Source organism: Ambystoma mexicanum, chromosome 7p (assembly GCF_040938575.1).
Source record: "Ambystoma mexicanum isolate Mex_15411 chromosome 7p, UKY_AmexF1_1, whole genome shotgun sequence".
NCBI lineage: Eukaryota > Metazoa > Chordata > Amphibia > Caudata > Ambystomatidae > Ambystoma > Ambystoma mexicanum.
The window spans coordinates 703583042-703608845 of NC_090939.1; the positions used below are offsets into that span (position 1 = coordinate 703583042).

The 25804-nt window shown below is 45.4% G+C and overlaps 1 protein-coding gene and 1 long non-coding RNA gene across 2 annotated transcripts in view; one reads left to right on the top strand and one right to left on the bottom strand.

Annotated features, from left to right (window-relative positions):
* Positions 1-25804, bottom strand: part of LOC138526267 (uncharacterized) — a 282649-nt gene that overhangs the window by 12426 nt on the left and 244419 nt on the right. Inside the window, exon 3 of the long non-coding RNA XR_011283534.1 lies at positions 16399-16442. This is a non-coding gene — a long non-coding RNA (uncharacterized lncRNA). The remainder of the gene's footprint in view (positions 1-16398; positions 16443-25804) is intronic.
* BMX (BMX non-receptor tyrosine kinase) overlaps positions 23097-25804 on the top strand; it is a 628237-nt gene continuing 625529 nt past the window's right edge. Inside the window, exon 1 of the mRNA XM_069636784.1 lies at positions 23097-23203. The gene's annotated coding sequence lies outside the window, so the exon portion shown is untranslated. The remainder of the gene's footprint in view (positions 23204-25804) is intronic.

Consider the following 25804-nt stretch of genomic DNA (forward strand, 5'->3'; position numbering starts at 1 on the left):
AAGTGAGATTTAACAGCAGACCAGTTAAATTCTGTTGATTATTTGGCAATCACTAGCTATGGACATCATATATTGATCTAGATATATGTAATCCAAGGCCGATATTCACCTACCCCTCTTATCTTAAAATTACCCCAAGATCCCTTTCCATACTAACATGCTTTTTAAGAGCCCCATTTCCTATGGGCTCTTGTAATAAGAACATTCCACATTGAAAAACCACACCCAATCTCATTGAACATTGTACACTGAACTGAGGCTGCCAACAGCACATCATTGCTCTATTGCACTCCTGCTCGGTCCCACTAACTCACCCGACCCCCCCTTTCCTTTTCAGATCCGCTAGAGCGCAAGGGACCATTTAGTGTGTGATACAAATATCCTTTAACATAACATCTAAGAGACCGTGTTATAGCGCCAGCCACCTGAACTTCCTGTGATGAGAGCATTCCCTTTGTTAAAGCTGCTGTTCTTCGAACACCCGCTCCTGGATGGCCACCACCAAGTAACATTCCCAGAGCTCAGACATATGTTTGTAATGGTACAGCCTCGAATAGCAGCTTCTGCCATTATTGTGGCTTCTTGGTGCTTGGTTCTGAAAAGGGGGATGGTAGTGGGAGCAGGTAATGTGGAAACAGTGATATGTTTGTGCGTGCAGATTCAGAACTGCGCGCTGTGTGCTGTTGAGATTCTAGGTGAATTGGGTAAAGGTTTGTGTTGCCAAATGGACCCAGCGTACGAACGCGATTCAACTTACGTATGGGGGTGTAACATGGTTGGGATGACAGAGCAGATAAGAGTGCCAAGTGGGCTTGGGAAGCTGCTGTATAAAATGATGGGGGACCTCTGCTGGGTGTGTTTTAGCTGAGTGGTGTCTGCATGGAGCAGAAGAGGAGGTATTAGAATGCTGCTGAATTTCTCTGTAGATGGTAAAGATTGGTCATTTGCGTCCATGTCTGGCCCCTGGGCGTGAGATTTGGGCATTATTGTGAATTGTTAAATCTGCTTTCCATAGATGCAAGTGTGTGTGCTGAGATGCTGGTCCAGATGAATAAGCAACACAGAGTATCCACGGGTACAGAATCACGGCCTTTCAACTTTTTTGTTGACATGGGCACTGAACATCGGGAGGGAGGGTGGGGCAAGCAGCTGCGCCCGTGTTGGCTGTGTTCCGACATAGCAAAATGTTCTTTAAATCAGGACATGAAACGTGCGCTGCTAGTCTGGTGCGTATTTGGCCGCATTTCAAGCCTGCGTGCATTTACTTTTCAGGCTTTCTAGGAGTGCCGCACTATCGCTAACAGCTGTCCGTGTGTCCCAGTGTTTCAAGCACCCACGTTTAGAGCGGTCTGTGTGTACTTCACCAGGAGCATAAATCTTACCAAAGCATTGTTTTTCAGATGCCAAAAAAAAGCTCTTTCTCGGCCAATTATAATGTAATATCCCTCAATGGGAAAAAGGTTGTTGGAAATCTTTCAAAGTGTAATTCACTGCATTCAAACTTTAAAACTAGCAACATTACCGCCATTTGCCACTGACCTCAGTGGTCTTCTTTTACAATTTGTGTACAATGATAGTAAGTACAGACAGTGTTTGGATATGTTAAAGAATAAATAAATAATAGCCAAGGCACAACTATTTCCTAACACACATGTGCCGTGTCGAGCCAGCAGCACACCACACACTGTAGCCCCCAACATTATCAACATATCTGGGGTTGCAGATGACACTTCCGCCAGGCCAGCACATTAGGGCTGATGCACTACCATGGGTCATGGCAGAGGTATAATTAACAAAGACCAATCAACATAAAAAAATGATATAACATACTAGTTACGTGGGGCATGATGAGCATCTATGCACAGAAAATAGAGTGAAAGCGCTTCTTCCGATGGTAAATTCAAAGGGACAGAAAAATGCAGACAAAATCAATACAGAACGGATGGCCACACCTGCCAAACTATGCAGCAAGATGTTTTGGTATCAGTCAGCTCTCAGTCTCAACACAAGCACTTCACTACCGTGGCCTTTTAACTGGCCTTTCCCATTTGGTGCTGCTGCTGGCTAGTATCAGGGGGGCATGTCTCTTACCTCAGCTCAGGGCCCCGGCTTTTGCGTCTCTCTGTCTCTCTGCTGCCAGCATCAGCAGGCAGGCAGCCTCAGCCTCAGCCTCAGGTGCGCGCATGTGTGATGATGAGTGGGCTGTGGGGTAGGGGAGCTGCTCTGGTACTCTTGAGTCCTGGACTCCTGGGCCCTAGCAGTGGACTGGACAGTGGTCCTCCATTCTGTCTGTGCGTGAGTGGCTGAACCGAAGGAGCTCTACAAGCTGCAGCCCGACCTCTCCACACTCGCTGTGAGTCTGTGTCAGTCAGGGCTGGCTTTTCATCTCAACACAGTCGACCGCAGTGTCAGAGAGAGGCTGCAGGTCCCAAACAAAATATAGTCAGTAGGGGGCGGCCAGTGAGGACTGGTGGCGGCACGGAATCTCGCTGCATTTTCATTGACATAATAGTTGCTTTCAACTTTGCAAAGTGGCGCGCAACAAATTAGTTGATTGCTTCCTGCAAAGTTGAAAGCAACGTTAATGTGCGCGCTTCATGCACCTTGCCCAGCCCAGCTCTTCTGGCATTGTTCCAGGCTCCTCCAGCAGCTTGCACTGCTGTCTCAGCCAAGTGTGACTTCTCACACTACACATTGCAAACAAACACCACACTGTCTGAGCCGGGCCCGAGCACAGTCCGGACCGCCCCTCTACTTTGTTTGAATTGCATAACCATAATTGCATGCATGTTGGTGCATGCATCATAATTTATGATGCACTCTACACATCATGCATGCATGCAAATCAAAGCAAGTAACAATAAGTGTTACCTTGCTTTGATTATGCTGCCCTGACCCCAGCCAGCCCAACCCCTCCCCCTGCAGAGCACACGGATGATGAATCATCCAGAGGCAAGGGGCCAGCCAGCCAGGCCCTGAGGCCCAGCCCACTCCACTCCAGAGAATCTTAACCTGCAAGCGGCCCCGGGCAGCCCCCCCCCCCCCCTGAGCATGACTGCTGGTGGCAAAGGCAAGCCTTTATTGGAAACAAACAGAAACAAATAAACATCAATAAAAGGCACAATGTGGGCCGCCGGCCTGCCGCAGGCAGGCACACACGATTCAGAGTTTACAGTGAAAGTAAACATAGATGTGTCATAATAAAACCGGCCCAGCCCAGCCCATAAAACCGGCCCAAGTCCTCAAGATCCTTCGGCCACGGGCCGAAAGACCGATAGTGCCAGTCCGACCCTGACCCTAATCGTATCCACAAACTACCTCTTCCTCAACCTCTCCCTAAACTAAAGTATTGCTGCAGGTCCTGCCAATGTAATACTTTCACGCTAGAATCTGTTACATGTATCCAACCGTTCATTTTTAATGTTTTGCCACATTGATGTGGCAATTCCTAGCTATGGGACATAGGGCCTGATTTACAAAAGTGTTTTTCAATGGCACAATCCCATTGAAAAACATGGTGTAAATCAGGCCCATTGTCTCCAGAAGAAGTCATTTTTTAAAATCTCATTCGGGTCATGTACGGAAAGGTGTTTATAATTCCTGTTAAAGAGATTATTTTTAGTGGTTGTAACAAATACTTGCTACAAGTAGCGGAGTTACTGATAAGAAACCATCGAATTCTTGTGAGACAGCAGAGTACCGCCATTGTCTTTACCTTAGCGTATTGTCCTTTAGTAGCCATACCCATTGATGATCAGTAGTTGCACAGTAAATGTCTAATGGGGCTGATTCCCCAAAAGGTTATCAGAAGTAACTCTGGGTTACAGCTCTAGAAGGCCTATTTGATTTACATCAAATGCACTGGTAGTAACTATGACTTACTCCAGGCTTACATATCTCTTTCCGGGAGTAGGACAGTGGTAATTAAGCGTTACTCCTGATAACTTCAGTGTGAATCTAATAGTTTCTCTTCAGGAGTAAATCGAGTGTAGGTCAGAGTTACTGACAGTAACTTGTTTCAATATCAACCCCTAAATCATCCTCAATGTTGATCATCATCATCTTCATTATCATCATTAGCAGAATGTAGACTCTGTAGTGGAAAGGCAAGTATCTGAATTGCTTACACCCAAGTGCTTCCTCATCTACCTAAGTGGTTTCCCTTTATAATTGTGTTGGCTGTTAACCAACTGTTTCTTAAAGACACTGCTGGTAAATGGAAAGCTTCTGCACACTTTTGTAGACTGTAACTATGTTTCCTGCATGCAATTGTTAGCATTTGGATGCAATTAGCATATTTATAGAAGATGGAGGAAAGGGTTCACAATCTAAGTGGCGATATCAGTAACAACAAATATGGAACAAGGTAGCATGCAGCAGGGGTAGACCCCTAGTAACTACTGAGAAAGGCAGGATTTTGGATTAAGTATTTGGAAATCAGTACATACAAGAACGCAAACAAGCACTGGCCATGTCAACCATTTTCTGGGACTGACTCTGTCTCCCAGAACATGTAAAGTTGCCATTGACTTTATTACTCTTTATAAAATCCACAGACCCAGTACAAACCATCTTACATGGAGTGCTGGAAAGGATTAATACTCATCCCTTTTTGTCATTTTCTCTTGGAGCATTATTTTTTGCCCCCTTTTCATCAAGACTTGGCTGGTGGCAGTGGTAACTACCCTATTTTTCCTACCGCGGTTATCTTAAATAACCTGGTATTGTTTTAGGCTATATTGGTAGCCTCGAACTTAAACCTGCTAGACCATATAGGTTTTTATACAGGTCCGGCTGGGTTTATTCGCCATTTCTTTTTGAAAATGTCTTTCTCGTGTTTTACTCGACGTGTCAAACCAGGTTTGGTTTGGTTCCTTTGTTCAGCGTCTTTTCGTGGGCTTCTCCACAGAAGCCCTCCTTAGGCACCTGAAAGTCTGGGTAGGCAGGATGTGAGGGAGGGGTTTTAGGACCCCTGCCATGGGTTCCCTTAGTCGCATTCCCGTTTGATTGGCTAGGTGACTGTCCTGCCAGGACAGCCACCCTCCTGGGTGATTGAAAGCCAGGCTGTGTGAATGGGGGAAAACTGCATGAAAAGCAGGTCTCTGGGATTGAAAAGGCAGAGTCGCCACTGGAACGAAAGAACTGACGAGGGGCTGACGGAAGAGGACCCCTACCACGACTGAACTGCCTGGTGAAGCCCTGCTGCAGGTCCGAATCTTCAAACTCCGATGACAGAGGAGATCCCCCAGGAATCTTCTTCCCCTGAGCTGGTGGGACCAACCAGTTCGGCAAACTGCAAGCCAGGACTCCCCCCTCCGGTCGAATTTGCTGTACAGAGCTACAGTGAACCAGATAGCCAGGAAAGTCGGACCCTGCTTGGGTTTTAAGGAGCACAGCTTTTATTTGTTGCGTTGCTCTGCTGATGGTTTCTTCCCTGGCAGTGCAGGACCCACCAGTCTTCCTACTTCATGTCAGTCCGACAAGCCCTTCAGGAACTGTGAGCCTGCAAGAACTGCCAGGAACATCCGCCTCAGCTACAGTTTCTTCTCCATTTGAAGGTACTGTGCAAATCCGGTTGTTTGTTTCGTTCAGACGCTGAAAGTGTGTGAAATCTTAATCCAATCCGAGGGCTTGTCCTTCTCTACTCCTTGAACTAACTTTTCTGCCGACCAACTTCGTCCAGAACTCTTGGCAAAGATTTAACCGCAAACTACCCTGAACTGTGTGATCTTGAGCAAAATACTTTTGTCCTATTGACTTTGGCCCTAAGCCTTTTTGATTTGATTCCATCACTGTAGTTCCTCTTTCTAGATTGCCTTACTTACCTACCTGTTGGTGCTGCTCAGTTTCTGCCTAACTTTGTCTTTCCCTCCCTTTTAAATGACTAGAGTGCCATTTTGCTCCCACTTCATTTTGTGAACTTAACTTGTCTGGAAACCATTGGGAGTGGTGCGGTGTATTAAGAGTGTGATTTTTGAACTGCTTTACTTTAGTAAGATGTTATACAACTGATGTGTAAATAAATGTATATTCTTTTACTCAGAAACCTTGAGTCAGTGTTTGTTTGAATCATAGTAATTGCTGTCCTTTGTGTAACTATTGATAGCGCTCACTTGCTCTTGAGATAAGTCTGGCTGCTAAGCCATCGCTGTCACTTTTACTGTGTAGTACAGGCTTTTACCAAAGGTGAATTTGTACTGTCACTTGTAGTCTTAATTGTGTGTGGTGTTCCCAAAGGTTACTGCATACAATTCTGCCTAACACTGGTGGCAGAAGTGGGATCAAGTATAGTAATTACACTTGGAGTGCTGTTATTACCTTGGATCAACTAACCATAAGGCTAACATCACTAAAAAAAAGCCATATTAATCATGTCAATCGCCCCATTTTTTGCACACCCCTCCTTCCATTGCTGTAAACATGTCCGCCATGTAACGATTCTGCATTGCCATAAGTCTCAATGCCTGCAACACAACCTAGATCACGTTGAACCCATTCTCTGTGTCGTTTGCGAGCTGGACCAATTCCCATCTCACTATTTGCAACCATTTTGGCATTCGCTGCGGCCTGTAGTCCTGGAAAGAGTAAAGATGCAAAAGAGGATTCTGCTGAGCTGAAATGCCTGTATTCTTCTGGTATTTTGGCAAGCAAGGTGGGAGAGTCTTTGGATATGTAATTTGATCTTTTCATCCTCAGCGGTTGCTGTAACTGTGCTTTTCCAGCCAGATTTGGAGCACTTGTGTGGGCACCAAGCTTTTATCTTCAGTTCTGACTGTGGGGAGACTTGTTGGTCCCTCTGCAAGCAGGGTTCTCCCCTTCAGGTTTTCTTCTGGGATTACTAATAGCACTGATTGCAATCTGGCCAGTGAAAAACAGCCTCTCCATGATGGTGGATGGTGCAAGTAAGCTTGTTGGCCGCAGAAACATAAATAATTTATCAGGGTTGCTGAGAGTTTTATTACAATGTCCATTTGATCCAACAAAGACAGTACCTTTGCTGCGGAAACAGAGTCTATATTGTTCTTCTTTATGCATTTGCGCTGGTTTTTCCATTGTTGCTATCCACGTCAGCTTTGTGGTATGCTCTGTCCAGATTTGCACACAGAAAGTGTCCACTCATGCTATCCTTTCCTTCCTATATGTTATCAATCCCTCTGCCAAGCAAGGTAGTGTTATGTTCTGCCAGTTATTGACATGTTTTTGCCCTTTCACAATCAGATAGGGTACCTCCACACACTTGATGTCTTTTGTGTTGTCCACTTTACAAAATCTAGACCCACCATTTGCAGCTGGACACTGTACCAGCAATGTTCCTTTTATTCTGCATAGCGTACAATGAACTGGACATTGTGCCTCTATAATTGGGACTGCTTGTGGAACTAACACCTTGGGACCCTATGCCGTGTTTGGAATGAGTGAACACACATAACAGCTCCCACTCACAGCGTTTCTCCCCACACCGCTCTTATCAGAGTACCATGAGTTCCTGAACTCGGGATGATGAATATCTTCAATTACATCAAAACCCACCCCATGATGCATGTCAGACCTTTGTAGTATTTCTCTTTTCATTCTTCCATATACATTCTCAGGGATGGCTGCTTTAGTAGTACTACTGAAAATAACATTATATCGTTTCACAATGGCAGACAATCTCCTACTTGCTGAAAACAACCTATTCTCTGCATTGTTCGATTTGGATAATATACAATCCTATTTCCCCATTCCATCCCTTCATAGGACCTCCCTCCTCCCTCTATAATACTCTCCCCAATACACAGTCAACAGTACTAGCAATATTACACAGAGGCCTCCAGCAATAGCTGATCCACAATAATAAATAGAAGTCCACATCCTCTCATTCGTGCATCTGCACCTCATCTTCTTCTTTCTTAAAATAAAAGCATGCACAGACACACAAGACAACGGGAAGGGAGAAACGTACAAGACGTGCTTTATACACAAAAAGAGGAAGGAACACGTGTGAGAGAAAGAGAGAAAGGGAAAGAGAGACAGAGAAAGAAAGAGAGAGAGAGAGAGAGAGAGAGAGAGAGAGAGAGAAAAGGACAGAAGGTAAGAGATAAGAGGGCAGAAAGAAAGCGCTCCCGAAAAAAGAAAGATACAGAGCTAGCAGCTAATCTTCGGCCGGCCAATGGAGCGTGCTACCGCACACTTATAGCCCCTGGACGGGCCAGTAAGATAGTCAGGGTGCAAGTACTGCTACCCCTTATTTTAAGATAACTGATGCACCAGTGTGTTCTCTGGAGGTGCCCTACGAATGCCAGAGGGGTGGACCCAATAGCGAAATTCCTTGACCTTCACAGCGAGGGGAGTACAAAACACCACCTCGTAAAGCCCTTGGAACTGAGGATTATTACATCTGTGTATGAAATTGTGGACATAAATGAAGTCCCAAGGCAGCACTGGTTGTGTGGTCATATGCTCGGTATCTGTCACTGTAGTATTCTTGGCATCTGGCATCTCTGTCATCACAATCCTGGAAGGTGCAATCTGTCGTGAGACATATTTAATGGCCTTAGATAGTATAGTCAGATACTCTTTGAACTCCACCACTAGCAGTGCTGCAGCCCTATGTGCATCTGACGCTCTCCTTACAGGGGATATGGGAGTATGCATACACCATCCATTGACCACTTTGTGAGGATACAAATTGCGGTCTTTACTTGGTTGTGTGCATGCGTAAACTGAAGAGGGCCAGGGGCAAACAGTGCACCCAGTTTTTCTTCAACGTGGTACACAGTTTGGATAACTTACTCTTGAGGATCCAATTTATTCTCTCCACAACTCCATTGGCCTGTGGGTGATAAATTGAACACATCCGATGCTTGATGCCAAGTAATGCTGTGACGTGTTGAAATGACACATTGAAGAAATGTGTGCCATTGTCTGACCTTAGAACCTCACACACACCCCATCGTGGGAAGACTTCCCGCCCTAAAAACCTCACAGTACACTGGGCATCCGGTTATGTACACAGCCCTGCTTCCACCCACCCTGAGAAAGGACAGACCACTACAATGAGGTACGTAGATCCATTACAATACTAACCCATATCAGTGTAATCTATGTGTAATTCACGGAACGACCCAGTAGGACAGGGATAGAGGCCCTGTAACATCTGTTGTGTCATCCCTGTACTGAAACTTTGACATGTTGTGCAATGTATGACCATTTATGTAATACTTTCCTGGATGTTTGGTATAAACCAGTCTTCCTGTATATCTGCTGATATGTGCTGCTTCAAACTGTGGTAAGGGTAATGTAACTGTTCGAAGGCTACCACTAGCAGCTCCTGGGGCATCACTGTCTTCCCAGAGCTCTCCTGCCTCCATAACAAATCGGTCAGAGATTGCTTACACCCTCTCTGTAACCACAACTCGTTCTCCCTTCCAGGTGCCCTTCTTTGTAGATCAATAATCTGGGAGATAGGCAATTCTGTGCAAGCTTGCGGGTGGGGCAGTCACAACGTACTCAGTGGGTATTTTGTCTGGCAGGTACACTGCCATTTTGGCTGTGGCATCAGCGGCTGTGTTCCCCATTGATATTTCGTCTGTCCCATTAGTGTGAGCATCGTACTTAACGACCACCATAACAGATGGCTGTGATAATGCTTCTATCAGTATTTCTAGCAGTGCCGCATGTTGCACTGGGGATTCATCCGCCCTCCAAAATCCCTTCCTCTTCCAGTGAGATGAACTGGCATGCAATGTTGTTGTAACATAAACAGAGTCAGAATATATTGTGACATAGCACCCTTGAGATAATCTAAGTGCTTTGATGAGCACCACAATTACTGCCACCTGTGCAGAATAATGCATAGGCAACCTTTTCATGACCACTCTCCTTCCTCAAGTTGCACCACCACTGCCCCTGTACGTCTTTGCCCAACCTCCTGATCAATTGTGGAAGGCCCATCAACAAAAAGTATATCACCCTATGTCAATGCACCGTGCCTTGCTTTGGGAGTGGTATCCCCCTCCTCCTCTGTAGTAGGCATGTCCGTCAAAAAAGGTGGCAGGGTTACTGTTTTACACCTAACCACACGAATATGGAGTTTAGATATAATTATCTCATATGCCGAAGACCTTTGCGTAGTCAGAGTATATTTTGACCTTTCTTGAATGGCCAACATGTTTCACATACAACGTGACTGAACACCCCATGACAATTGCAGAACCTTTCTCTATTGCAAAGGTAGCTGCTGCTAAAGCTTGTTCTCACAAAAACTGCCCTTGCATCACTGTACCAAAAGTACCACTATAGAAGGCCAATTGCTTATGGCACATAGCGCTTTCCTGCGTCAACATCGCTGTCATGTGCGGGCCATCTGAATATGAAAACAAATAAAATTCCTTCATATAATCTGGGGTAGCCAGTACGGGTGCTGAACTAATGACTTCTTTTAAGTCGTCAAACTGTTTGATCATTTCTGCCGCCCACTGTAACTTATGATCCTTTGTCTTTTGGGATTCCCTAAGGGCCTGTAAAAGTGGCCTTGTGTATGCCACATAATGTAGAATCCAAGCCTACAGTAATTACAGAGGCCCAGGAACTTCTGCATTTCCTTAACTGAGGCGGGTCTGGGGGTGGCGCATACTGACTCTGCCCTGTCTGGTAATATTCTCTTGCCATTCGCTGACATGAACTGCCCCCCAAAAAAAACACTTGCTGTTGGCAATATTGCAATTTGGCCTGGTCAACCTTGTACCTCTTACAGGCCAACAACTGTAGGAGTTGAACAGAGTCCCTTTGGCAGTGCTATTCACTGTCACTACACACTAGATCACCCACTTACTGGATAATCAGGCTAAGTATCTGAATAGTCCCAAGAGCGGCATGCTGTATCCTTTTAAATATGCTAAGGCTCTCGGAATACCCCTGAGGTAATCTAGTGTGTTTAAACCGAATCTGAATCTGTGTAAATGCCGTAAAATACCTCGACTCCGGATGTAGTGGAATTGATAGAAATTCATTTTTCAAACCCACTACAGTAAAATACGTGGCTTCTTTGGGGATGCTACATAAAATTGTCGCAGGATTCGGGACAACTGGAAACTCTTTCTGTACCACGTCATTTAGGGGGGCGCAAGTCCTGAATCATTCTCCATGCCCCTTGTTGATTTTTTAACCAGGTATATTGCCGTGTTACACAGAGATATAGATGGCATGATGATCCCCTTGATAATGGATATTGCCTTACTCAGGGCAGCACTGCACCTGGCTTCAATGTCATATGTACAGGGGTCACATCTTTCAGTAATTCTACATCATGTGGATTTGTAGTCCACAACTGCAAAGGCATGTGTTGTAAGTCCTAATCAAAAAATGGGGGTGGAGTTTATACTGCCATTAAGGTACACTGCACTCTTCTGTGCTGTATCATTATGTCAAGGGGATACAGATCTCTAGCATTATTTCCCCCTCTTTGTCGTTATCTTCAAATAATTCATCATCCGTCATCTCCTTTAGCTGTACTATTAGATCTACACAGAACACTGTGTGCCACTCACACCTATCCCCGTCAATTCCCAACAGGACAGCCCTTTTGTTCCAAACCAATAATTCCTGTAAATCCAGCAATAATATTATTCCCGCCACCACCTCAGGTGACACCACTGGACGAAAGATGAAATCAGTGGGCACTCACCAAAACTGTTTGGCATTCTGGGGCACTGTCTCCGCAAGCACCGTAATGCCATAAATGAACATGTCTGGGTCTACCAAAATCACACGGACTACCACCTCCCTTGTGAGGGTGTGTATTATCAGCATTACGCTCATAAGGCACATCTCAGGAGTGGAATAGATTATCTCATGATACAGTCATGTTTAGCTTGCTGAGCAGGTCCCTACCCAGTAAATTGACTGGGGAACTCTCGGAATATATAAAGAGTGCTGGTACTACCTTCCCTCGCATCTTTACATCTAACTCCTCAGTGTATGGAACTTTAGAAATAGCCCCAAATAATCCCTGCATGGCAAGATATTTTCCTGATAGTGGAAAGTTTCCTTCCATGATACATCATTTAGTTGCACCAGAGTCCACCATGAATATGAACTGCTAATTTCCTATCGCTGCCCCCACCAAAGGTTACTCTTCAAGGTGGGTAGTCGTCAACAGGATTGGACACGCAGGTGCTCTCTGTTGGCTGTTCTGATCAGGATATGAGTTTGTTCCAGGGAACGAGAAGGGGCTACCTCCTACCACTGCTGCTCCCGCAAAGGGAGTGGCAGCCCCACCTAGTACCCTGTTCACTGGGGCAGCACTGCCCTGCTGTTGTTGTGGTGGGTGCTGCACTTGTGTGTCAGGTGTTTGAGGCTGCTGATTATAGGTTTGGGATTTCCCCCTGTGAATATTCTGGATTCTGATACCCTTGACCCTGTTGCAGGTACTCTAGACCCTGGGTCCCATGGGGCTGTTGGCCCTCTTGCTGCAGCCCATAATTATACCCCACTTCAGACCTGCTCCTGCATTCCCTTGTGAAATGTCCCCTCCTTAAACAATTCCAACATTGAGATGGTCCGAACCCACCCCCCGGGCCCAAACCCTCCTCCTCTTGCTCCTCAAAATCCCCTCTTCCTCATTGCAACCCTCCGTGTTTCCACTGTGGGCCAGGATATTATTGACCCCCGCCCCACTGTCCTTGTCCTCCTTCAGCCCAGAGCACTGCAATAGTGACACTTACAACTTGGGAGTACCCTCCATTCCCTCCACCTGTACTGGTGTCGATACAGGCACCTGAACAGCAACGTTTGCCAATTTCTTCTCCAAAAATGTTGCTTCTTCTCCATGAGATCTTTGGGCTGTTTCCTTTTCCCGCTCCTTAATCCTTTTACAATGATGCACTATTATACTCTGTATGTCCGTCCACCCCTTTGCCTCAAAACCCACGATCTTATCCAAAGCCATCTGCACTTCCTTCGGCAAGCCCCACTTTACAATAAAATGGAAGAATTGTATTGATTGATCCCATGGGCCTCCCATCTCAGCTCTCCACTTCTCTTGCATTTTAAGAATACATTGAGCTGGGTCCTCATCATCCCCCATAGTACACTGCATCAAGGACTGTAAATCAGGGGTAACTGGGAAGGCACTCCATAGTACTTCCCATAACAATTCTCTAACTTTATTGAATGATTCTCCATCATGTGCATCGTCTCCCAAAGTTACTCCCAGTTATCCGGCCTTAACCAACATGTTCCCAGCCTGGTGTCCAATTATAGAAACCAGCAAGCTCTTAAGGTGCCCTATTCCCAGGTGCGCCCCTGCTGTTTACTTTTTGAATTTTTAAATCCACTTACTCGGCCCTGCTGTGAGCTGTGGGAGTGCCTTAATTAAATTATTCTTATCCATTTGGGGCCAGGGCACATACTGTGTCCTCCCTGCCCCTTATGTATTATGGGCATATGCATCTTTGCTCTACTTCCCACACCATTCTTCGTTGCTCCTCTTCTCTTTACCAATGTAATCCGGCCAGCCCTGTTCTTCAACCAGACCCCTGCCCACAAACCTCTCCCCTTGGGGGCTACTCTCAGCCACATCTTCACCCCTTCCTTCTCCTTCTCTCTGACCCTCATCAAACATATCATCCCCCTCTTCCTACACATTCTCCTCCTTCACTGTATTCTCCTATCCCAAGATAATCCCAAAATAATCCACCCACCCCGGGCTTCTTTCTTTCTCAACACCTACACATTTTATACCTTCAGTATCCATTTTAAGCAGCACTTCCCTGGTGTTCCATTCTCCCGACCCTTCTCTCGATGCCCCTATATCCCTTACTGTTCCTGGGGATGTCTGTATCCTCCTCAGTTCTGTTATCAATCCTGTCAATTTATCCTCAAACTCCCTAGACCTGTAACCCGCCAATGCCAGTACTTCAGGCTGGTTGGCATACTGAGGTGGGGGAGCAGAAGCCTGCGGTATTATGAGCACTGTGGGGGACCCTACTGCAGAAAAAGGGGTCCCTATCGCAACAGGTACATAGAACGGATTAATATACCCTTCTGCAGGATATGTTGTGAAGGGATATAATCCCATATCCTTCCCTAGCGCCCCGCCTTCTCCTTCCCCTTTCTACACTTCCCGTCTCTGCACCTCCATTTAATGCCCTTGATCTTCTGCATCTTCGAACATACGCCAGAGATCTAGAATCTCTTTTCTCTTCTGTAGCTGCTTCCCCTTATATGTTGCTACTAAAAATGTGGACATGTGACCCAAAATGCTCTTGTTGAGTGAGCCGTGAGCCTGGCCATGGGCACGGCACCCCCCTTTTCCGGTCTCTGCAGTCCACTGCTTATGCTATTTTTGCACCCTGTCACAGTACAGTGGCAGGGCCTTATACATATGTTCTATCAGTGGTTCACCCCCCATGCCAGTGACATCTATTTCTTACTAACCCTGCAAAGTCCTGCTAATGCGCTGTGCATGCTGCCGCTTGCTTGTGACTACAAAAACAAAGGAAATCAGCATCCACCATTCTCTATTACCCTTCCATGCATGCACACACCACTCCACAAGATCATCCAACACCACACCACATCGCCCCTTCTAGGGCCTGTTCTTTACGCAAGAAGCATTAACACAATAAATTAAAACTAAACGCTAAACAAGCTACCACTACTTATTCAGGCCCACTACTTATAGAAGACCACTACTCTTATTTTTATATTCCTCCTTAAAAAAATATATTATTTTGTCACCGGGAATGGGCCAGGTCAGGCTTTGGCCAGTGTGAGATAAAATGTACTCCTGGCACCGGTTTCTGATTGCGGCATTGTTGGGCACATTCCTCTTAGGTAAAAAACACATGTTTGCAACACCGTTAGAACAATGTATAGGCATCGTGGTGGTTGTGGGTGTGGGCTGTCCTCATGGGAGCTTGGGCATGGCTGGGGATTTCTGTGGTCTCTCAAAATTGGGCCTAGTGCATGCAATGTCGCATTTACAGCACAGGCCTTCCCTTCTACCTATGATTACTAATATCTACGCAAAATAGCAATGCTGTTCGTGCTTTTCGAATGCATTATGTAGTTTGGACTATATTTGGTTACTTTAAAATGGGGTCCTGTTAGACAGGGAGGAATCCCTCTCACTGTCCTCCCTCCCCCTTGGGCCATCATAGTACCTCAAATGCATCTCGCCTCACTCTAAAGCCCCAAGGAGGTGGGGACGGGGCTGTCTCCTTTGCAACATAAAAAGCTGTATATATACTCATTCATCTGGTCTCCGACTCCCCAGCACTGGCAATACAATACCAGTAGTCATTGTTTGTTTCATAATTGTAACCCAAAAAGAGAAAAGAGTTTGCTGTTAGTCAGTGCTTAATTTGTAGGGCTATTTGCCAGGGCATATTTCTGAGCCCTGGCACTTATTGTCTCAGACTTAGATTGATTATGAAGTAATGGCATCCAGAGCATCCATCAACTCCAATGAGCAGTTGCAAGATTTAGTTTAACACCAAATGTGTCGACACTGTTGGGTGCAGCTGTGGATGGTGGCAGCAATGGTGGGGAGATGCCGCCCGCAGTGTGAACAGCGATCTTGAAAATATTTGGGCCCTGCCACTTATTTCCTTACAAATCAAACACTGCCATTCTGGATTGCTCCACAGTGTGTTGTGAGGGGTACAATGCATGAGGCAGGGTATCAGGTTGAGGACTACAGACTGGCATATACAATGTGGCAAACCAATCAGAAATGGACGTTGCGTTCACCCTAAAGTTATTCCGTATTTTGGAAAAATAAACTCACATTCACAAAATATGCCTATTATTTTTCAAAATCAGCAGTTTGTGAATTCTGCTTAGGGTTACTGTAGTTCTGCCTGTTCCTACTGTACAGTAGACATGCAGAAATGTAATACACCAACATTCAAATCAACAGAAATGTGCACTGCTTGTTTCTAAAAAGTCCTCTACTCTGAAGTTGTCACGCTTTTGTGATTTTTGTTGGGAACGCATACAAAGATACGCTGCTGAGCTCTAATGGTAATGTATATGTGGTTTGCGAGCGTGGCCTGGACATCACAAGTGCCAGTAAAAAGCCACTGGTACTAATGGTCTGATTATGAGATACACATTATTCCCTTCCCTAATACCTCAACATTCAGTTACCACTACCACATGCGGCCATGATTCATAATCACGTGGACCTAGTAGTTCTTCAGCATTTTTCTGTCCCGTAGGACTACGTTGCAGACATGCAATATCAGCATTTGTGGTAATGCTGTGTGGTTGCTACCGCATCCATTTACTCACCCACAAAAGCAGATCGTTTTCCTGGGTTCCGGTTGCATACATTGGAGGAGGAAAAAAAACAAGACAGTTTTCCCAAAATACAACCTGTTTTATGAATACCACGACTGCCAAACTTACAATGAATCCACAGAGGTGGAGGTGTTCTTCCCTCTGCTTGGTACCTGTTGGTTATGATATAAATGAATAAATAAATAAATAAATAAATGAATAGATAAAAGAAAGAAAAAAGGGGGATTTTTAATTTTCTTTTCTTGTGTTACAGTTTATTCTACTTTTCACAAATCCATACTCGCATCCTCAACATCAATATAAATTAATAACAGACAGCATTCCCCCACATCATGATAAAACGTCCAAAAACGTTCAAATTTTCCTCCAAAACAGACTATAAAACATTATGCATGCACGGTCATTCCCCATCATGAAGCGATCCCACTGCCCCTCAGCTGACAAGTGCGACCCCCAACCAATGGATTTCCCATTCTGCATTCTCAGAGCCCCCAGTGCTTCACACACACATAACAAGTGTCAGGCCTTCTCTACAGTGCTGTCTCTACACAGATGACATTCCCGGTCTGATCTTGGGTTCTTGTGACAGGCATCCTTTATTTCCCTTGTTCTTACCACATTGCACATCATTTTTAAATAGTCACAGATCAAGTAATTTCCCAGGAAGTCATGTTTTTATGTTTCTGGTGTAAGGAACGCATGGTGGCAACAGTAAAGACAGACACAAGCGATCACAGTTCAAGGGTGTTTATTAAACTGTATAAATGGGTTGGAAAAACGCCTAATCTAAACCTAATTCTAAGAACGGAGCAAGCTATGACCATCACATAATAATAAGGCAGTCCTAGTGGCATATTGTCAAATAAACTGGCCTATACTAAGAAAAAACACCTATTGCCAATTCTTACAACTAAATACAAAAGAGTGTGGGATAAGGTTCTTGAGAAAGAAAGAAGTGTTCATAAATGATAAGTCAGGATGTAGTAGCTGGGGGGCTCCCTTCCCCACGTTTTTGGCAAAGGACAAGGTGGGATTCTGGAGCAAAGCACACACTTGTGCTTTTCCCAGTGCAAGCCTACAGTTTCGTTCTCAGGTACCAAGACCTCTGGTGGTTAAGTCTCTTTTCTACAAAAGAAGTCTTTGGCCTCTGAGGACCTGATGCATTCCAATAATAAACAAACATTTCCTTTCTTTCTGTACATTGGGGGATGACTGGATGCCCCTCTTCTGGGCTCAGATCCAAAAAGAATTTGTAGCAATATCAGGAGCATCAGTGGTTATGTATCTTCCTTCTAAGGGTCTGATGGGTTAAAAATAAGAAAACAAAAGTTCCTTCTTGATTACACTTTGGTGATGACGTTTCACCCCGGGTCCCCCTCTTACAGGTTCAGACCCCTCTTGAATGTTTGCTTCCCTCTTTGGGTGATGCTGGCTTCACCCCTCGGTCACCCTCTTCCGTGCTCAGACCCATCTTGAATGTTAGCCTTCCTCCCCGGATTCACTATGGCTTGTAGTCTAAGGGACTTTCAACAATCTTCTCCATCACATTCACAATGCTTAATGTCTTTTTAAACAGCTCACAGTGAACCTCCCTTTCTTGGGTTTGTTCTTGTCAGCACAAATGTTTATTGAAGCATCAGGTCTCGCCCCTTTTTATCGGCATCCCTCTATCGGGTAAACTCTTGCTAATCTTTTCTCTTGTCTTGCGGGATTTGTCTCCCTTAGCTTTCCGCTACCTCTGTATGACCACTTTGACACTCCTCTCACGGCTCTCGCTCAGCCTTCTGGTATTGGTAGTTTAAAGAAAATGGGGAATCAGTTAGAGTCTCTCACCGTACACCTGCATGGTGTCGGACTCTTTCAGCTGGTTTTCCCCTGCACCTTCACCGTTTTTTGCACTTTCTTCAACTTGTAACTTTCATTCAACACAGTTCGGTTTCTTATCGGTTCCACCCTCAACTCACCAACTGTGATGAACCGCTTGGCTTTCCTTGTATCTGGAGTCAAGGAAGTTACCACGGTAGCAAGCGCCTTCTGCTCCCCTGTTTATCAGCGTAGGTGCAATCTGTGTACCGTTAACATCTGCTGCAGCACACGTTAGCTTTTGTTCAAGGTCTTATTATTTCTTCCACAGAGGAATCATGGGTCTGGGTCAGAAAGGGCAAGGTCGCTCCTCTCCTTGTCACCCTCTAGGTTCTCAACACCTTTCTCCACCTCTTCAACTGCCGCCCTGGAAAAGCTGTCTTGTCGTGATGACTGCCTTGCTCGTAGTGTGCTCTCAGGCTCCACCTTTTATCCTTGTGGGGAAGGGAAAGGGACATCAAGTGTGACTGATTCCAGTCAATTGCCTGACTTTGCCTGACCCTTGTGTTGGGACATGTCAGGTAAAGAGCCCTAATGTTAGTGTGTTGTCTTTTGTGGTGTGCAAAAGTGTTCATGTTAGAAAGGGGGGATAAAGAAGGGTTGAGCATCCTGTATAGTAGGATAGGGAAGAGGATTTATGAGAAGGGGAATACCACGTCCCACCCGTCGGTGTTCCTGCTCTACTCTCCGAGTACCCCTCTTCCACTTGATCCTCTCATAGAGGTCCACCCCAGGAACTGGATCCAACAGCGATGGCCGTGTCCTGGCCACCTGGATGACAGTTCCCTGGGGACTAGTTAGGGAGACACCTTCAGGTTTCTCACAGTGGGTGGCACCTTGACTGGACATAATGCGCAAACTCCCCCACGCTATTACTTGTGCCAGGATTAACCAACACCTGCTCTTTCCCCTGTTCCACAATGATGGCTTTCGCTCCTCATTTTTAGTGCCTCAGGGATTCACCCAGGACTCCACTTGGGGCCTTCGTTAGCCATGTCTCAGCTACCTCACATATTCTTGCCACATTACAGCCCACCATGTACTTTGCGCATAGCTTATATGCCTCCAGGATGAGGTTCAACAGTTAGCTAGCTGGTGCGTAAACCATTTTCCAATATAGAGTAAGACACCCCAAAGCCAGCTTCAGGTTAATGGACATGAGGCTAAATTCCAACACTATCTTATCAAAGGAAGTGTGGGTGCCTAGACTCTTGACCATTGCCTTTTCTAGTGTTGCAGGTTTTCTGATTTTCGTTAGTGCCCAGGATTCCATGCTATATTGCATCATTGGGACCACTTTAGCCTGGTAAAGATGTAATATAGAACCCACTGAATGTCCTCCCTCTGTATGCAAGAACAGGCTAATCCTTCCCATGGTGGCACTACTCTTTAGCTTCACATAATCCATCTAGGACATCCCGTTCAACCTAGAATCCAAGTGGATGCACAGGTATTTATGAGATTTTACCACCTCCAGTTTTGCTCTTGCCAGTTCCCAAGATTGTCTGAACTTCCATTTTCTCCTAGGTGGGTCAAAGATCATGATCTTGGTCTTAGAGATGTTAATAATCAGACTATTGTCACTTGTATAACTCTTATGATTACACAGGGAGCTTTGTAGCCCCACCGGGGTTAAATCCAATATGGCCAGCTCATCTGCGTAACCTAGCCATTGGAGTCCTGTAGTGCCAAGCTTCGGTGGAATAGCAGCAGAGTGACTCAGGGCTGGTCCCATATCAGCTGCATAGAGGTTACATAGGATCAGGGCCAGTGTACAGCCCTGCTTCAAACCCTTGGTCATTGGTATCCATGCTGTACAGCCCACTGATTGATCCACTCTCACCTTGACCCTCGTCTGGGAGTACAGGAGCGCCAACCTTTTGAGCAAGCCTAGGGGAATACCCTGTGTTTGCAATTTACTACACATCCTGTTACAATCAATGGTGTCAATTGCAGTAGTTAGATCAATAAATGCAACATAAACTGGGACCTTCATCACCATCCATGGTTGTTCAATCACGGTTGTCAAAGCCAGCGTATTGACACTGGTATTGGACTTTTTACGAAAGCCAGTTCGATTTAACAAGATGATCCCCAGTCGTTCTTCTCACAGTGTCAGTTCTTCCCGAAATATTCTGGCAAAGATCTTAACCGGAACATTTAGCATGGCCATCATACGATAGTTCTTAGGGTCATCGTGCCTGCCTTTTTTTAGGACAGGCATAATGATGCTGTCCTGTCAGGATGCTGGTATGCGCTGTAGTAACTCAATGCTCTTAAAGAGGGAATGTAAAGTGGCGGGCCAGGTTGGGGGGTCTGCCTTGATGACATTACTGCATATTCAGTCCGGGCCAGGGGCTCTAGACGCCTTGCTAAGTCTGATTACCGTCTCAATGTCATCTTGGGACCTCTCTTATTCCGATTTGGTCTCCGTCAGCAGCCTCCTATGGATAGACAACATATCTCTGCCCCAGGGTCAATTCGACATGGTTCACCCATTCTACCTCAGTGACTCCATTACTGTTTCTGGTAAATGGATGCATGCCATTCACGATTTTCCAGAAAGCAACATTATCATTATTCTGTGTTGTTAACACCAGCTGTTGCACCTGTGGCTTGCCATAATATATGTGTGGCGCTTTAACCATTTGCAATTTTCAGCTTTGGCCAGTCTAACTTTTGCACCCTTTAACAGTGGTAGATGTTCTCTTGCTGCTATCTTGCATAGGTCACCCCTCAGCTTTCTGTGACCATCCCTGATTGCATGATCATAATGATGGCATTGGTTACCCTTCTTCCCCAGGGCCATCCCGCTAGCAGTGTTACTCGGACTGATTGCACATTTGTGAATCTCCTTCAAATTAGCCTCAAACTGAAGCATGACACACTCCTCAGTCGACCCCGCCCCGGATTCCACGGTCTCTACATGATGTGAGTCCAAGCACACCCTTGCCAGCGTTAATGGCACTCTCCAGGTTGGAGTCGCACCAACTGATGCGGGATAAACTGGGATCAACACTCAGGTGGCCAGATTCTCTTTCATCAGTGAATATCGCCTCCAACCTTAGATGGGCCAAATGGGGTAGTGATCGTTCTCTGGACATTGATAGCTGCACATCATGAAGTCCAGTATACTTATTCCCCCATTGCCCACCCTAGTGAAATTGGGTGGGGTAAGAGATGGATGTTGCACCCCTATATAAGGTCTTGCAGTATCTAGTCATTGCATCGTATGCAATACCATTGAATGCCTTACCATAGAAAAGAAAAAATGTTGAAAAAAAAAAGCATTGAATGCATTTTTTAAAGGTAAAGGGTTTAACTGAATTATAATGGGTTTTTAAGGTTAAAAAAGGGGTGGTGGGGGGAACCCCCCCATTAAAAAAAAGAAAGAAAATGCATTGGATGCTTTTTTTTGATACTTTTTTTTCTATGGTAAAGCATTCGATGTTCTTGCATTCAATCAAATGACTATAAACCGGTCTTGAAATCTCCCGGGTCTCCCTCATGCTTGCTCAGCATGCCACAAACTCGGATCAACAACTCCCACATGCCACAAAAGGCAACAGTTCACTGGATGTAGGCTGATAGGTGGGTTTACTTTTTCCCTTTCATGAGTAACAGGTCCAGCCAGATTGTTCCCCTTCATCACGGTAGAAAATGGTACAAACCACACAATCCGGAACACCAAAAGGTCCCACATGGCTACCAGGAGGTAGTTGCATAGCCTACCGGGTACCCACCCTGTTGAGCGACTCCTAACTAGACTCCAGCTGGATGGCGGGGAGCAGCCGGAGGAGTGAGCTTCATTCTTCTCCTAAGGCGGCTCGTGTTACCTCACCCCCCAAAAAAAAATGTTTCAAATTGAAAAGGAGACACCTACGTGCAGGGCCGGCCTTAGGGGTGGGTCGTCTGGGCGACCACCCGGGATACCCTACCATTAGTCCCCCACCACCCCAGGTCGAGGGAATCTTTCAAGGTCTCCCCCGAGCTGGCGTAGTGGGAGTAGACGTGGCCGGCGCACTATTGCAATTAAATGCGCTCTTTTCTCGGGAGCACAGCGCATTTAATAAAAATAGGGAGCTGATGCAAAGCATTTTTGTTTTGCCACCCTGGGAGCTACGGCCACCAAGGCCCTCCCTGCCTCTGTGTGAAGAGCAGCATCCTGAATGTTTACATGCCGTTTGGTTAAATCTCTAAATTAATTTAGCCTGTTTCCCACACTCCTCCAATGCACGTGCTTGCATTGTTTAGGCTCGGAATACCTTTTATTTGTGCATTACTCGTGAGGCTGCAGCAACCTGTGTGCGATACCACATCGTGAAGTGCCTTAGGGTGCGCACACAGCTGTTATTGAACACATTTTCTCTGTCAGTTGATAGGCTCCTTCTCTAAGAGACTGTTGTGGCAAGGTACCGGATGCCTCACAATGTGGCACTTCCTGTGAGTCATGTTCAGTCTCTGGGCGCTTTCTTCCCTTCCTGATAGATTGTATCCATCAGTGGTGATTATTGGATACAGAGGCTTGAGCCTCATTACTGTGTAGTCGTGGTCTGTTTGAACTCGTCCCAGTACGGCTGGTTTGACAGGGTCTTCACCGTGATGGGCCAGGGGTAGCAGTAATTTAGTCGCTGCGTTTTTATTTACCTTGAATTATTTGGCAAAAATAATGACCTGATGCGAATTACATTTCGGGGTTGTTCGTGTTTTGCACCTGAAACTCGCCCACCAATGACCTTTGCTTTGGCTCGCAGCACAACAGCAGTCTGTGGAGAGCTGTGAAAGGTGTGGGGAGGCGCATGCAAATACCGTATTTCAGGGACTATCAGTGGCCTGCATCGGTGGAATGAATAGGTTCACTGTTCCTGTGAGTGGAGTGCACCGCCTCTTCTGCTTGTTCAATCTGTTTTGGGTACACGTCAGGTGAGGAAACCCCCAGCGGATTCTTCGGTGGTCTGTATTCACCTCTGAATGGTTGACAGATAAGCAAGCGGCTGCGCATCCAGTCAAACGGGCTGTCAAGCGGCTCACTGATTGCAGACGTGATCCGGTAAGCTAAACACGTGCGCCGTTATTTCAGAAACATGCTTCTCTCTTGCTGCACGATGTCTACAAAGCACCATGCGTGTTTCTAAGCCAGGTGATCACATCGTTTGTGCCAGGGACCGTGATGGAATGAGAGAAGCTGTGACAAGATATGAATTCGTTTGGAGTTTGAAGTCCAGTCTGTTAAAACTGCTGCTATGATATTATTTTGCAATCAACTGACAGGCGCATGTCTTTCATGAGCCTAAGTCAAACGGCCTATAAAGACAAGACATGTCAGAAATGTTTTTTTTAAAGGGATTGGGCTTTGGGTTGGTATACATATTTATTGTGTACTGTATTTGTAAGTCTTTTCGTCCGAAGACATTATAAAGAACGAATATCTTTTTATTGAATTCAAGCAGAGCTAGCGTGTGTATTCACACAAGGACACGCAAACTTGTTGAATTACCTAACATGTTGCGTTGTGCCTTTTTGTTTTCACAACGTTAGCTGTTTAGATCCTGGCGCTTAGGAGCAAACGTCTATTACTTACTCTAATTGCAGGGCTGGTAAATAATGTGGCAATAAGCCACAAGACTGCGGGCCAATACCCCCCCGGGGGCATTACATCAGGCGGTATTGGCCTCGAGGGGCTTATTGCCATTAGTAACCCGGCTCGTTAGACCGGGGTACTAATTGCTTTTTTTTCTGTTCCGAAACGTTTTGGAACAGAAAAAAAAAAAATTCAACAAAAATGGCCGCCGGGAAAGGGAAAACGTAGGCCGTTTTCCCTTTCCATGGCGGCCATCGGGAGCGCGCGCGCTGGGAACACTCTGTTCCCAGCGCGTACGCTCCCGAGAAAAGAAGAAAAAAAGAAGGTAAGTGGGGTGGGGAAGGAAAAAAGAAAAAAAAAATGTACCGCGGTCTCCGGCGGGGGACGATGGAAGCCTCCAGCCGTGTGGAGTCTTGGAGCAGGGATGGCCCCGCTCCGAGTCTTCACACGGCTGGAGGTTTCCATCATCCCCTGCCAGAGACTGCGGTATAGAAGGTAAGTGGGGTGGGGTGGGGTGGGGTGGGAGGAGGGAGGAGGAAAGGGGAAACAAAAAAAATCTTACCAAAGTCCCTGGCGGGGCACAAGGGAAGCCTCCAGCCATGGGGAGGCTTGGAGCGGGGATTGCCCGTTTCGAGCATCCTCATTGGCTGAGGGGCTGCCACGCCCCTCGCCGGGAACAGAGAACCCGGCACGCACGGCGTAAAAGGGAATACCGTGTGGTATGGCTCGCAAATGAGCCAATCACCACGCTGTATTCCCGTTGCGCCGCGTGTGCCGGGTACTAATGATACGGTATAAACGCGACAAAGAGCACGACTATTGTTTAATGCATTAGTTTGAATTTAAGACTGATTTATAGTTATGTTGGGTGAGGTAATTTTTGTAAAGTGTTTTTAATTTCCATTTCATGTGACTTGTGGTTGTCACAATGGTTTCGATGCATTCACCACTGCAGTCTGGTTTGATGTATTCTTTTAAAAGATGGCCACCTTTTCATGCATGATGATTTTTCAATTGTTGCGACATTTCAGACCCTTAATAGGCTTGTAGATGCATTATGTTACTGCTCAAAGGTTCAGATGAATGTACACTTTGCATGTTTTTAAAAAATGTTTTATTTACTGTGGTTTACTTCAAAGAACTTTTCACATATGTTATTAAAACAAATAGGCAAAACATTAAAAACATACTTTCTTTACCATGAATTCAATATATTTGTTTCTAATTAATACTTATAAATATGCCATCCCTTTGCACATAGAACCCACAACAAACCTGAAATGGATCGATTTCTTCATATAATTATGTAAACATTTCCATTACACTCCTTTTACCATCAGACCCGAAATTATACCTAAAATAAGTAAACAATGTTCTTATAACAGTAATTTACACAATTCCCTATTAAAAACATAATACCCTAATCGTATCCACAAACTACCTCTTCCTCAACCTCTCCCTAAGCTAAAGTATTGCTGCAGGTCCTGCCAATGTAATACTTTCACGCTAGAATCTGTTACATGTATCCAACCGTTCATTTTTAATGTCTTGCCACATTGATGTGGCAATTCCTAGCTATGGGACATAGGGCCTGATTTACAAAAGTGTTTTTCAATGGCACAATCCCATTGAAAAACATGGTGTAAATCAGGCCCATTGTCTCCAGAAGAAGTCATTTTTTAAAATCTCATTCGGGTCATGTACGAAAAGGTGTTTATAATTCCTGTTAAAGAGATTATTTTTAGTGGCTGTAACAAATACTTGCTACAAGTAGCGAAGTTACTGATAAGAAACCATCGAATTCTTGTGAGACAGCAGAGTACCGTCATTGTCTGTACCTTAGCGTATTGTCCTTTAGTAGCCATACCCATTGATGATCAGTAGTTGCACAGTAAATGTTATATGGGGCTGATTCCCCAAAAGGTTATCAGAAGTAACTCTGGGTTACAGCTCTAGAAGGCCTATTTGATTTACATCAAATGCACTGGTAGTAACTATGACTTACTCCAGGCTTACATTTCTCTTTCCGGGAGTAGGACAGTGGTAATTAAGCGTTACTCCTGATAACTT